A 14,203-nucleotide genomic window follows, 5' to 3' on the forward strand; every position below is an offset into this window, starting at 1 on the left:
CTTTATCAGCCTATGATCAAAGATCTTATTCGCATCGGTGCCCAATTTATTGGGTACCGTGAATATGCTAGTAAGACTGAAGGTAATGCCTTGCTTCTTCTTTTTGCCGCTGCTCTCTTGCTCCTTTGTTGTCGATATTTTTAACTATATTTAACTTTCTTGGCAGAAAAACTGGCGGAGGCCAACGAGCGTGCCAACATACTTGCTCAGAAATTAGAGCAAAGTGAAGAGGCTCGTAAGAAGGCTGAGTCAGATGCTATTGAAGCTCGAGCAGAGGCTGACAAGGCCAAGACTGATGCTGCTGGTGTCGAAGATCTTAGGAAGAGACTTCATGATGCCGAGACTTCGCTGAGCGAGCATATAACTGCACAATCTGCTCGCGAGGAAGCGATCCTTAAGCGCATAAGGACGCAAAATCGTCGATTTGTTAGTAAGTATTTGAATCACTTCATATCCTTTGGACTTTCTTTTCTTTGCTCGTTGGTTACTCAATAAGTTTTTATCTTTTCAGATAGAACAGCTCAAGAATTTGAACTTGAAGACCCCGATAATGATCCTCTTCTTGACGCCGTTTCATTCCTCGAGTTTCATGGGACGGAAGCACGCGAAGGCATTGACCAAGCTAAAGCAGGGCTGTCGCGGCTCTTCCCCTTTTTCTTCCCAAAGAAAGAGGAACCCGCAACTTTCCTTAACCTGGCCAAGTGCTTTAATCCACCAGAAAATCTTGGGCTGAAGATGCGCCAGGAGAATATGAAGGTCGCCGTTGAAAATACTGTTGCTTTGGTTGCTGATAGCCAGCAAACTATCGACTGGGCGAAAGTAGGCGACACAGAGCAAATAGAACAGCAAAAATGGCGATCGTTGATCAAGGCAGCGAAGCCCAACACGAAGAAAATCCTGTCTTATCTCGGGATCAAGCCATCTTCGACCCCTAGCTCATCAAAGCCGGAGGTCTAGTTGAATGCCCCTTTGCTTTTCCTTTTTAGCTTACCTCCTTCTTTTGGCATTGTTGCCATAATGTTCTTGGCGATGACTGCTTCAGTAGGTCTCTAGAGGTCCTTCTTTTGTAACAGACATGTATATATTATGAGAATGAATGAAAATCTATCTTTGCTCAATGATTGATGTCGAAATTTCTCTTTTTCCCAGTTAATTTTTGACAACTATACGTCAACCTGCTGGTCCTTCCGAGGTTTTTCCTTCGCCTCTTTTGAAGAAAACCCTCGTCGCTGTTAATTTTGTCGAAGATTCCGTAAATAAGACTTCGGCGTAAGATTTGAAGGAACTTCAACAACAACTCCAGTCCATGAAGAAGCAATCACTTATGCTTATGGAACAGTCTCGGAAATCCTCCGAGAGGGAAAAGGTAGCACTCCAACAAGCTCAAGATGCTATAGCTGAGAAGGATGTCGCCGTTGCTGAAGCTGCTGCAGCTACATCCCGAGAAAATTTTATGCTTCAACTGCTAACAGATGCTAGCCTGGATATGGCAGGTGTGCTTCGATATCTTTGTCTCTCTTTATTTTTTTTTCCTTGTCTTCTTGTTGTCCACTAATTTTGTTGAGATAGGTGCCTTTTTGAATGCTGCCACGGAAGATGAACGTGTTGAAGCTCGTTCCAATGCTCTTCTGAGGCTTGCACGCGATCATGGTTCAAATATTTGGGGCACACCTGAACGGACTCGCCAAATCGTCAGATTTCAAGATCGTGCGCTGCAGGTCCGCGAGTTTCTCGACTTTTGTACGAGGACCTTGTCTTTAGTTTACGGGACCATGTTTCCACGTAATAAGATGCCAGAGACGCTTCCCGCTCTGATGGACAAATTTCGAGATGCTCCTCGGATCCATGGGTTTGTGCAAGCCCAATTAGCTGCTGGCGCAAGGTTTGCCATGATCATGATAAAGATCTGCTACCCAAAATTAGATGTGAGTCAAATTGTTCCAAAGTGTCTGGCGAAGATGGCGAAGAGAAAAAGGAACTTCAGCAAATATGATGACGTTCTCCTGTTGCCGAAGATATGATGGATGAACTTCTTCGACTAGACGCTGAATTCTTCGTGAAAGGCAGTTATGCAGAACATAGCACTCGTGCTATAAATAATGAACGGCTGACGATAGATAATATATTGGGTAGCTCTTGAAGTTTTGTTGCTCCAAGGATTGTGTCTTGTGTACAGGAAGCATAATCTATATTGTAAAGTTACTATATTTCTGTTTTTCAATGCCAAGCCCCCGGGCGTTGTGACGGCGGTATTTTTTCTTTTTACGATGCGAGGTTATCCCAAGGCAAGGTAAATTGTATTTGCACACTATTTTTGCGGGTGCGAACCCTGATATTTTCCTGTTGATTGCTATTTTGCGATGTATTTTTATTTGGCGAGGTACTTTATACCAAGGCGAGATATATATATTGTATCTTCTGGGTAAGAGCCCCCGAGCCTATCGAAAAATATATAATTCCACTATATTTATTATATTGCAGCACCGCGAGCCCGCCTCATTAAAAACCTTTCCCGGCCCCACTCGGTGCCCCGAAAAAGGAAAAGAGTGCGTCTGAAAACTCGCGGGCGTTTCAGTATATTGTAGCTTTACAAAGGAGGACTATATTTCGGCACTAAGCGTAGAAACGCCTTAGCTGTGCTACGTTCCAGGGATTTTTCTCGGGAATCCCTGTCTTCTTATCTTTGATCCTGTATGCTCCTCCTTCTATTACTTCTGTGACGATGTAAGGTCCAAGCCACGGCGACTCGAGTTTTTCAGTACGATCTTGATTGAGTCGCAGAACTAAGTCTCCAACCTGAAAGGATCTTGGTCGCAAACGTCGACTGTGGTAGTTTTTCAGGTCCTGTTGATATTTGGCAACTCGTGACAGGACTTCATCTCTAGCTTCATCAAGTGCGTCGACATCATCTTCTAAGGCCTTTCTCGAAGTTTCTTCATCGTATTCTGTAACTCTTGGAGCATCATGTTCTATTTCTATCGGCAGTACTGCTTCAGCTCCATGGACCGGAAGAACGGCGTCTCTGCGTCGTCGTGTTTGGTGTTGTTCGAATACTCCATAGCACACTTGGCAACTCCTCTGGCCAGGTATGTCGAGCTTTTTCCAATGGTCCCAACAAGCGCTTCTTGATACCATTGCAGATAATGCCATTGGCTTTCTCGACTTGACCATTGGTCTGTGGATGTGCGACAGACGCAAAAATTAGTTTGATGCCCGCTTCTGCACAATATGCTTTGAACTCCTTGGAAGTAAAGTTACTGCCGTTATCTGTGACGATGCTGTGAGGTACTCCAAATCGAAAAACGATGCCCTTCACGAACTTTATTGCGGATGCTGCATCTGGTGAATTTATCGGCTTTGCTTCTATCCACTTGGTGAATTTGTCGACGACCACCAACAGGTACTCATATCCTCCTGGCGAAGCTTTGTGCAATTTGCCCACCATATCGAGTCCCCATTGGGCGAAGGGCCACGACAATGGTATTGGCATTAGCTCTGCTGCCGGAGAGTGTGGTTTTGCGGCGAATCTCTGGCACGCGTCGCAAGTTCGTACTATCTCTTTTGCATCCTCGATTGCTGTCAACCAGTAGAATCTTGCCCGAAAAACTTTGGCTGCGATAGCGCGGCTGCTTGCGTGGTGCCCGCATATTCCTTCGTGTACATCTTTCAGGATGATCCGTCCTTCTTCGGGTGTGACACATCTCTGTAACACTCCCGAGATACTTCGCTTATACAACTCCCCTTTGACCACAGTGAAAGCTTTGGATCGCCTAATTACTCGCCTTGCTTCAACTGGATCGTCGGGTATTGTCTTCCTTAGGATGTATGATATGTATGCCTACATCCATGGAATTTGCACCATCATGACTAGCTCTTGTTCCTCTTCTTCTTCTTCCAGTGATTTTTTGGTGTCATCCAAAGTTTTTTCTTTCTTCTCCTTCTTCTTTGTTTTCACTGGCTTTGTTGATCTCTCGCTTATTTCTTCCCAAAACACGCCTGGAGGGATTGCGAGACATTGTGACCCGATGTTTGCAAGGACATCGGCTTCATCATTGCTCAATCTGCTGATGGGGTTTACCTCGCATCCATCAAACAGTTTTTCCAGCTCATTATACATCTCCTTGTATGCTATCATGCTCTCATTGACTCGCATCACATTGGTTCATAACTTGCCGTGCTACCAACCGTGAGTCGCCGAAAATTTTCGGTCGGGTTGCACCGCAAGCCTTTGCCATCTTCATCCCGTGTATGAGAGCTTCATATTCCGCTTCATTGTTAGACGCGTTTGGGAAAGTCATCCGCAAGACATACTTCAGCTTGTCGCCTTCAGGTGATACCAATATCACGCCTGCTCCAGCGCCTTCTAACCTTTTGGATCCGTCAAAGTTCATAGTCCAGGTTCTCGATAAATCTGGAGGGCCCGTGTTTTGTAACTCCATCCACTCTGCGATGAAATCTGGTAAGACCTGCGATTTTATTGCCTTTCTTTTTTCATACGTGATGTCCCGAGGAGAGAGTTCTATTCCCCAAAGGGAGACACAACCCGTAGCTTCTGGGTTGTTCAATATATTTGACAGAGGAGCTTCATTGACCACTATTATCGGGTGTGCCGAAAAATAGTGGCGCAATTTTCTTGCTGTCGTAAATACTCCATACGCCAGTTTCTGGTACTGAGGGTACCGCTGTTTCGAAGGCGACAGTACTTCACTGATGAAATATACTGGCCTCTGAACTCCATGAAGCTTTCCTTCTTCCTCTCTCTCTCGACTACCAAACCTGTGCTAACCACTTGGGGTGTGGCTGCAATATATAGTAGGAGAGGCTCTTTTTCATTAGGCGCTACCAAAATTGGTGGTGTCGAAATTGCGCGCTTGAGGTTCTCGAAGGCCCTATCTGCTTCCTCGTTCCATTGAAATTTTTCTCCTTGTTTGATTAATGCATAGAACGGCAATGCCTTTTCTCCAAGCCTGGCGACGAATCTGCTTAAAGCCGCGACTCGCCCCGTCAGCTGTTGTATTTCTTTCAACTTTGTTGGCTTCCTCATAGTTACGATGGCCTGTATTTTTTCGGGATTAGCTTCGATCCCTCTTGCTGATACTAAAAATCCGAGAAGTTCTCCCGCAGGAACTCCAAAGGAACATTTTGTCGGGTTCAACTTAAGGCAAAATTTGTCGAGGTTGTCGAAGGTTTCCTTCAAATCTTCGATCAATGTTGACCCTTTCTTTGATGTTATCACGACATCATCGATGTAGACTTGTACATTTTTCCCAATCAGTGTTGCAAGGCACTTCCGCATCATCCGTCGATATGTTGCTCCCGCGTTTTTTAAACCAAAGGGCATTGTATTGTAACAAAACACGCCGTAAGGTGTTATGAACGCTGTCTTGGCCTCATCATCTTCTTTTAATCTGATCTGGTTATAACCAGAGTATGCATCCAAGAAGGAAAGACGTTCGCATCCCGCCGTGGAGTCGATAATTTGATCGATCCTTGGGAGGGGAAAGTGATCCTTAGGACAATGTTTATTGAGACACGTAAAGTCGACACACATGCGAAGGACCTTCGTGTGTTTCTTCGGCACCATTACTGGGTTAGCTACCCACGTGGCTTCTGTAGATATTTCTTTGATAAAACCAGCATCCTTAAGTCGATCTATTTCCGATAACATAGCTTTGCGGTTTGGTTCCGAAAAACGCCGCAAAGGTTGTTTGATTGGTCTTGCGAGAGGATCCAAGTTGAGGTGGTGCTTGGCAAGTGATACGTCTCCGACGTATCGATAATTTCTTATGTTCTATGCCATATTATTGATGATACCTACATGTTTTATGCACACTTTATGTCATATTAGTGCATTTTCTGGAACTAACCTATTAACAAGATGCCGAAGTGCCGGCTTCTGTTTTCTCGCTATTTTTGGTTTCAGAAATCCTAGTAACGAAATATTCTCGGAATTGGACGAAACGAAGACCCAGGGCCCTATTTTTCCACGGAGCTTCCAGAAGACCGAAGAACACACGAAGTGGGGCCACGAGGTGGCCAAACTATAGGGCGGCGCGGCCCAAGCCCTGGCCGCGCCGACCTATAGTGTGGGCCCCTCGTGACGCCCCTTGACCTGCCCTTCCGCCTACTTAAAGCCTCCGTCGCGAAACCCCTGATACGAAGAACCACGATACGGAAAACCTTCCAGAGCCGCCGCCATCGCGAAGCCAAGATCTGGGGGACAGGAGTCTCTGTTCCGGCACCCTGCCGGAGCGGGGAAGTGCCCCCGGAAGGCTTCTCCATCGACACCGCTGCCATCTCCACCGCCATCTTCATCACCGCCGTTGCTCCCATGAGGAGGGAGTAGTTCTCCACCGAGGCCGAGGGCTTCGCCGTAGCTATGTGGTTCATCTCTCTCCCATGTACCTCAATACAATAATCTCATGAGCTGCTTTACATGATTGAGATTCATATGAGTTTTGTATCACAATTCATCTATGTGCTACTCTAGTGATGTTATTAAAGTAGTTCTATTCCTCCCGCACGTGTGTAAAGATGACAAGTGTGTGCACCGTGTTAGTACTTGGTTTATGCTATGATCATGATCTCTTGTAGATTGCGAAGTTAACTATTGCTATGATAATATTGATGTGATCTATTCCTCCTACATATGCATGAAGGTGACGAGTGTGCATGCTATGCTAGTACTTGGTTTAGTCTTTTGATCTATCTTACACTAAAGGTTACTAAAATATGAGCATTATTGTGGAGCTTGTTAACTCCGGCATTGAGGGTTCGTGTAATCCTACGCAATGTGTTCATCATCCAACAAAAGTGTAGAGTATGCATTTATCTATTCTGTTATGTGATCAATGTTGAGAGTGTCCACTAGTGAAAGTGTAATCCCTAGGCCTTGTTCCTAAATATCGCTATCGCTGCTTGTTTACTTGTTTTATCGCGTTACTACTCGCTGCATTACTACTCGCTTGTTTATCGTCCCGGGCAAAGCACTTTTCCGGTGCCGTTGCTACTACTTATTCATACCACCTCGTATTTCACTATCTCTTCGCCGAACTAGTGCACCTATTAGGTGTGTTGGGGACACAAGAGACTTCTTGCTTTGTGGTTGCAGGGTTGCATGAGAGGGATATCTTTGACCTCTTCCTCCCCGAGTTCGATAAACCTTGGGTATCCACTTAAGGGAAACTTGCTGCTGTTCTACAAACCTCTCGCTCTTGGAGGCCCAACACCGTCTACAAGAATAGAAGCTCCCGTAGACATCAAGCACTTTTCCGGCGCCGTTGCCGGAGGGAAGGTAAACGGCACTCACACATTGGCAAGCCCGGCAACTAAGCACTTTTCCTCCCTCGTCAACTACGCGCCAAGCACTTTTCCGGCGCCGTTGCCGGGGAGGAAAGGTAAAAAGGCACTCATACTCCGGTTCCGGTAACATGATACTTTTCTCGGCGCCATTGTGTTTGTGCTCGAAACTATTTCCTTTAGATCCCGCAATTGCATCTTTTTGTTTCTTGTTTACACTAGTTTGGCATAATGGACAACAATGAGCTTCTTATTCTATTTCCTGATTTAAAACATGGATTGTTTGATGCGAAAATTAAAAACCCTATGAAATCTTATTTGCATGCTGGTAGTAATATTAGTATGAACGCTTTGAACACCATTGTTGATAATGATGTAGAAAGTTCTAAGCTTGGGGAAGCTGGTTTTCACGATCTTTTTAGTCCCCCAAGCATTGAGGAGAAAATTTTCTTTGATGATACTATGCCTCCTACACTTGATGAGAATAATAATGATAGCTACTTTGTTGAATTTGCTCCCACTACAACTAATAAAATTGATTATGCCTATGTGGAGAGTAATAATTTTATGCATGAGACTCATGATAAGAATGCTTTATGTGATAGTTATATTGTTGAGTTTGCTCATGTTGCTACTGAAAGTTATTATGAGAGAGGAAAATATGGTTGTAGAAATTTTCATGTTACTAAAATGCCTCTCTATGTGCTGAAATTTTTGATGCTACGCTTGTTCTATCTTCCTATGCTTGTTACTTTGCTCTTCATGAACTTGTTTATTTACAAGATTCCTATGCATAGGAAGCATGTTAGACTTAAATTTGTTTTGAATTTGCCTCTTGATGCTCTCTTTTGCTTCAAATACTATTTCTTGCGAGTGCATCATTAAAACCGCTGAGCCCATCTTAACGGCTATAAAGAAAGAACTTCTTGGGAGATAACCCATGTGTTATTTTGCTACAGTACTTTGTTTTATATTTGTGTCTTGGAAGTTGTTTACTACTGTAGCAACCTCTCCTTATCATGTTTTTGTGCCAAGTAAAGTCTCTATGGTAAAGTTGATGCTAGATTTGGATTGCTGCGCGAGAAACAGCATTGCTCGTCTGTCACGAATCTGGGTCTAATTCTCTGTAGGTAACTCAGAAAATTATGCCAATTTACGTGAGTGATCCTCAGATATGTACGCAACTTTCATTAGTTTTGAGTTTTTCCATTTGAGCAAGTCTGGTGCCATTTTAAAATTCGTCTTTACGGACTGTTCTGTTTTTGACAGATTCTGCCTTTTATTTCGCATTGCTTCTTTCGCTCGTGTTGGGTGGATTTCTTTGTTCCATTACCTTCCAAGTAGCTTTGAGCAATGTCCAGAAGTGTTAAGAATGATTGTGTCACCTCTGAACATGTGAGTTTTTGATTATGCACTAACCCTCTAATGAGTTTGCTTAAAGTTTGGTGTGGAAGAAGTTTTCAAGGGTCAAGAGAGGAGGATGATATACTATGATCAAGGAGAGTGAAAGCTCTAAGCTTGGGGATGCCCCGGTGGTTCACCCCTGCATATTTCAAGAAGACTCAAGTGTCTAAGCTTGGGGATGCCCAAGGCATCCCCTTCTTCATCGACAACATTATCAGGTTCCTCCCCTGAAACTATATTTTTATTCCGTCACATCTTATGTACTTTACTTGGAGCGTCTGTGCGCTTTTGTTTTTGTTTTTGTTTGAATAAATGCTTGTGTTGGAGAGAGACACGCTCTGCTGGTTCATATGAACACCTGTGTTCTTCGCTTTATCTTTTAGTGTTCATGGCGAAGGTTAAAACTGCTTCGTTAATTTGTTATATGGTTGGAATTGGAAAATGATACATGTAGTAAATTGCTATAATGTCTTGGATAATGTGATACTTGGCAATTGTTGTGCTCATGTTTAAGCTCTTGCATCATATACTTTGCACCCATTAATGAAGAAATACATAGAGCTTGCTAAAATTTGGTTTGCATAATTGGTCTCTCTAAAGTCTATATAATTTCTAGTAACGAGTTTTGAACAACAAGGAAGACGGTGTTGAGTCTTATAATGTTTTCAATATGTCTTTTATGTGAGTTTTGCTGCATCGGTTCATCCTTGTGTTTGTTTCAAATAATCTTGCTAGCCTAAACCTTGTATCGAGAGGGAATACTTCTCATGCATCCAAATACTTGAGCCAACCACTATGCCATTTGTGTCCACCATACCTACCTACTACATGGTATTTCCCTGCCATTCCAAAGTAAATTGCTTGAGTGCTACCTTTAAACAATTCAAAATTTATCATCTCTGATTTGTGTCAATGTTTTATAGCTCATGAGGAAGTATGTGGTGTTTATCTTTCAATCTTGTTGGGCAACTTTCACCAATGGACTAGTGGCTTCATCCGCTTATCCAATAATTTTGCAAAAAGAGCCGGCAATGGGATTCCCAGTCCCAAATTAATTAACAAAAATAGACACTCCTCCATGGTATGTGATTGTTGGACGGCACCCGAAGGATTCGGTTAGCCATGGCTTGTGTAAGCAAAGGTTGGGAGGAGTGTCATCATAATAAAACTAAAATAAAATGGCACTCCTTCATGGTATGAGATTGTTGGCAGGCACCCGAGGGTTCGGTTAGCCATGGTTTGTGAAAGAAAGGTTGGAAGGAGTGCCATCCAAAAATAAAATAAAATGGGAGCCGCTCTTTGAAGGTTTGTCTCGGCAAGGGGGTTAGAGTACCCGCTACCATTCGTTGACAACAACATACACCTCTCAAAACTTTATTTTTATGCTCTCTTTATGTTTTCAAAATCAAAGCTCTAGCACAAATATAGCAATCGATGCTTTCCTCTTTGAAGGACCATTCTTTTTACTTTTATGTTGAGTCAGTTCACCTATCTCTCTCCACCTCAAGAAGCAAACATTTGTGTGAACTATGCATTGATTCTTACATACTTGCTTATTGCATTTGTTATATTGCTTTGCATTGACAATTATCCATGAGATATATATGTTATAAGTTGAAAGCAACCGCTGAAACTTCATCTTCCTTTGTGTTGCTTCAATGCCTCTACTTTGAATTATTGCTTTATGAGTTAACTCTTATGCAAGACTTATTGATGCTTGTCTTGAAAGTACTATTCATGAAAAGTCTTTGCTTTATGATTCACTTGTTTACTCATGTCATTACCATTGTTTTGATCGCTGCATTCATTACATATGTTTACAATATGATCAAGGTTATGATGGCATATCACTTCAGAAATTATCTTTGTTATCGTTTTACCTGCTCGGGACGAGCAGAACTAAGCTTGGGGATGCTTGATACGTCTCCGACGTATCGATAATTTCTTATGTTCTATGCCATATTATTGATGATACCTACATGTTTTATGCACACTTTATGTCATATTAGTGCATTTTCTCGGAACTAACCTATTAACAAGATGCCGAAGTGCCAGTTCTCGTTTTCTGCTGTTTTTGGTTTCGAAATCCTAGTAACGAAATATTCTCGGAATTGGACGAAACGAAGACCCGGGGCCCTATTTTTCCACGGAGCTTCCGGAAGACCGAAGAACACACGAAGTGGGGCCACGAGGTGGCCAAACTATAGGGCGGCGCGGCCCAAGCCCCGGCCGCGCCGACCTATAGTGTGGGCCCCTCGTGACGCCCCTTGACCTGCCCTTCCGCCTACTTAAAGCCTCCGTCGCGAAACCCCCGATACGAAGAACCACGATACGGAAAACCTTCCAGAGCCGCCGCCATCGCGAAGCCAAGATCTGGGGGACAGGAGTCTCTGTTCCGGCACCCTGCCGGAGCGGGGAAGTGCCCCGGAAGGCTTCTCCATCGACACCGCTGCCATCTCCACCGCCATCTTCATCACCGCTCGCTGCTCCCATGAGGAGGGAGTAGTTCTCCACCGAGGCTGAGGGCTTCGCCGTAGCTATGTGGTTCATCTCTCTCCCATGTACCTCAATACAATAATCTCATGAGCTGCTTTACATGATTGAGATTCATATGAGTTTTGTATCACAATTCATCTATGTGCTACTCTAGTGATGTTATTAAAGTAGTTCTATTCCTCCCTGCACGTGTGTAAAGATGACGAAGTGTGTGCACCGTGTTAGTACTTGGTTTATGCTATGATCATGATCTCTTGTAGATTGCGAAGTTAACTATTGCTATGATAATATTGATGTGATCTATTCCTCCTACATATGCATGAAGGTGACAAGTGTGCATGCTATGCTAGTACTTGGTTTAGTCTTTTGATCTATCTTACACTAAAAGTTACTAAAATATGAGCATTATTGTGGAGCTTGTTAACTCCGGCATTGAGGGTTCGTGTAATCCTACGCAATGTGTTCATCATCCAACAAAAGTGTAGAGTATGCATTTATCTATTCCGTTATGTGATCAATGTTGAGAGTGTCCACTAGTGAAAGTGTAATCCCTAGGCCTTGTTCCTAAATATCGCTATCGTCTGCTTGTTTACTCGTTTTATCGCGTTACTACTCGCTGCATTACTACTCGCTTGTTTACTCGTCCTGGGCAAAGCACTTTTCCGGTGCCGTTGCTACTACTTATTCATACCACCTCGTATTTCACTATCTCTTCGCCGAACTAGTGCACCTATTAGGTGTGTTGGGGACACAAGAGACTTCTTGCTTTGTGGTTGCGGGGTTGCATGAGAGGGATATCTTTGACCTCTTCCTCCCTGAGTTCGATAAACCTTGGGTATCCACTTAAGGGAAACTTGCTGTTGTTCTACAAACCTCTGCTCTTGGAGGCCCAACACTGTCTACAAGAATAGAAGCTCCCGTAGACATCAGCAAGTTCCCTGGGTACTCCTGGCATGTCAGCTGGACACCATGCGAAGATTTTCCAGTGCTCACGGAGGAACTTGACGAGCGCGCTTTCCTATGGGATATCCATGTTTGTTGCAATGGATGTCGTTTTCTTGGGGTCCGTCGGGTGGATCCGCACCTCTTTTGAATCCTTAGCAGTTGTTGAAAGTTGGCTCCCCGAGCGGCCTCCCGTGTCCGGCAAAACATCATAATCAGTTTGCCTTGGCGCCATATATTCTCGCTTGCATCCCGAAGGTTTCGATAATTGATGAAAATCTCTCGTCGCACTTATCAGCTAACGCAAAGCTTCCTTTGACTGTGATTGGTCCTTTAGGTCCAGGCAACCTCCACAGTAAATACGTGTAATGAGGTACCGCCATAAACCTGGCATACGCTGGTCGTCCCAACAAAGCGTGATACTGCGACGGGAAATCCACGACTTCAAACTCCAATTTCTCTATCCTGTAGTTTTCTCGGGTTCCAAACTGTACGTCGAGGTTGATCTTGCCCAGCGGATAACTTGGTTTCTCTGGCGTAATCCCATGGAAACGTGTGTCGGTTGGTGCTAAATTTGCTAGGGATATGTTCATCTTCCTTAATGTGTCTGCGTACATAAGGTTCAAGCTGCTGCCGCCATCTATGAAAACTCTCGACACGTCGAAGCCAGCAATTACTGCGGGTAAGATGAGTGCAGATTGCCCAGGTCGAGGAACCTGCTGCGGGTGATCTGCAATTGTGAAGCCGATATCTTGCCCCGACCAATTTAGGTAGTCGATCGTTGGTGGAGGCATCTTTTCGCCATGAATACTTGCCGCGAAATTACTTTCTGCGCCCTGTTAGATGGCCTTGCTTTCTGGATCATCAAGACTGCGCCATTAGAATTAGGATCAACGTACGGAGGTGGTTGTGGTGCTGCCGCTATTCTGAGCTGGTGCCGATTTTCGTCTGTAATTGCGGGAGGAGGTGGGAGATGTATCTCACTCCTTGGTCCCTGATGATTTCTATTCGTTGCTTGGGCATTTGCAATTCCTGCGGCTCGCAACATTGCCTGAAAGTTGCGGCAGTCTTTTTGGAGATGTCCTGACTGTCTCTTTCCGTTGTTATCGAGAAAAAAGTGTATCTGACACGGTCCGTTCATCATCTCCTCAGGGGACACATAGGGTCTTTGAAACCTTGGTCCACTATTTTGCCTGTGACCGCGAGAGTCACCTCTATTGTCACCTTGTTGCTCATTACTCCTTTGGTAGTCATCTCGACTATTTCCTCCAGAATTTCCTCGGAAACCAGCCGATATGTGGCCGGGAGCGTCGTTGTTGTAGAACTGGCGGGAAAATCGCCTTCTATTTTGAAAATTTCGACCGCGGTCCTCTTCTGGCGACCTGTGTCGCTTGTTATATATTGCGTCTTCTCCATCTGCCCACTTGTTGGCTATCTCCATCAGTGCTGATATTGTTCTTGGGTTGGTTCTTCCTAGGTCCTCGACAAAATCTGCTCGTCGAATTCCTGCCACGAACGCGTCTATTGCTCTCTCGTCAGATATATCTTCTGCCGAGTTTTTAATGATGTTCCACCTTTGTATATATTTTCTCATCGACTCATCGTGTTTCTGTCGGCACGCCCTTAACTCTTCCAATGACGCAGGTTTCTTGCAGGTGGATCGGAAGTTTCTCACGAAAATATCTTCAAAATTATCCCAGCTGTCGATGGAACCTAAGGGAAGTTTCTTTATCCAAGATCTCGCGGCACCACTCAGGTGGACTTGAATACTTTGCATGGCTGTTGCTCTGGTTCCTCCTACCAGTTTCACCATCTCGAGATAATCGACGAGCCAATCCTCGGGATCCTGCAGACCGTCGAATTTTTTGAAATTCTCGGGTATCTTGAACCCTTTTGGTACTCGAGTTTTTCGGACTCGTCTCGTAAAGCACGGAAGCCCGCACAGATCTTCATCGGCAACTTCTGGTGAATGCCGACGTTCTCTTCTTTCTTGCCGCGCTCTGTCTACCCTTGCTTGAGCTGCCGTATCTCTTGCCCCACTTGGTGGATCTTGCACTGCAGC

Source organism: Lolium rigidum, chromosome 3 (assembly GCF_022539505.1).
Source record: "Lolium rigidum isolate FL_2022 chromosome 3, APGP_CSIRO_Lrig_0.1, whole genome shotgun sequence".
Taxonomy (NCBI): Eukaryota; Viridiplantae; Streptophyta; class Magnoliopsida; order Poales; family Poaceae; genus Lolium; species Lolium rigidum.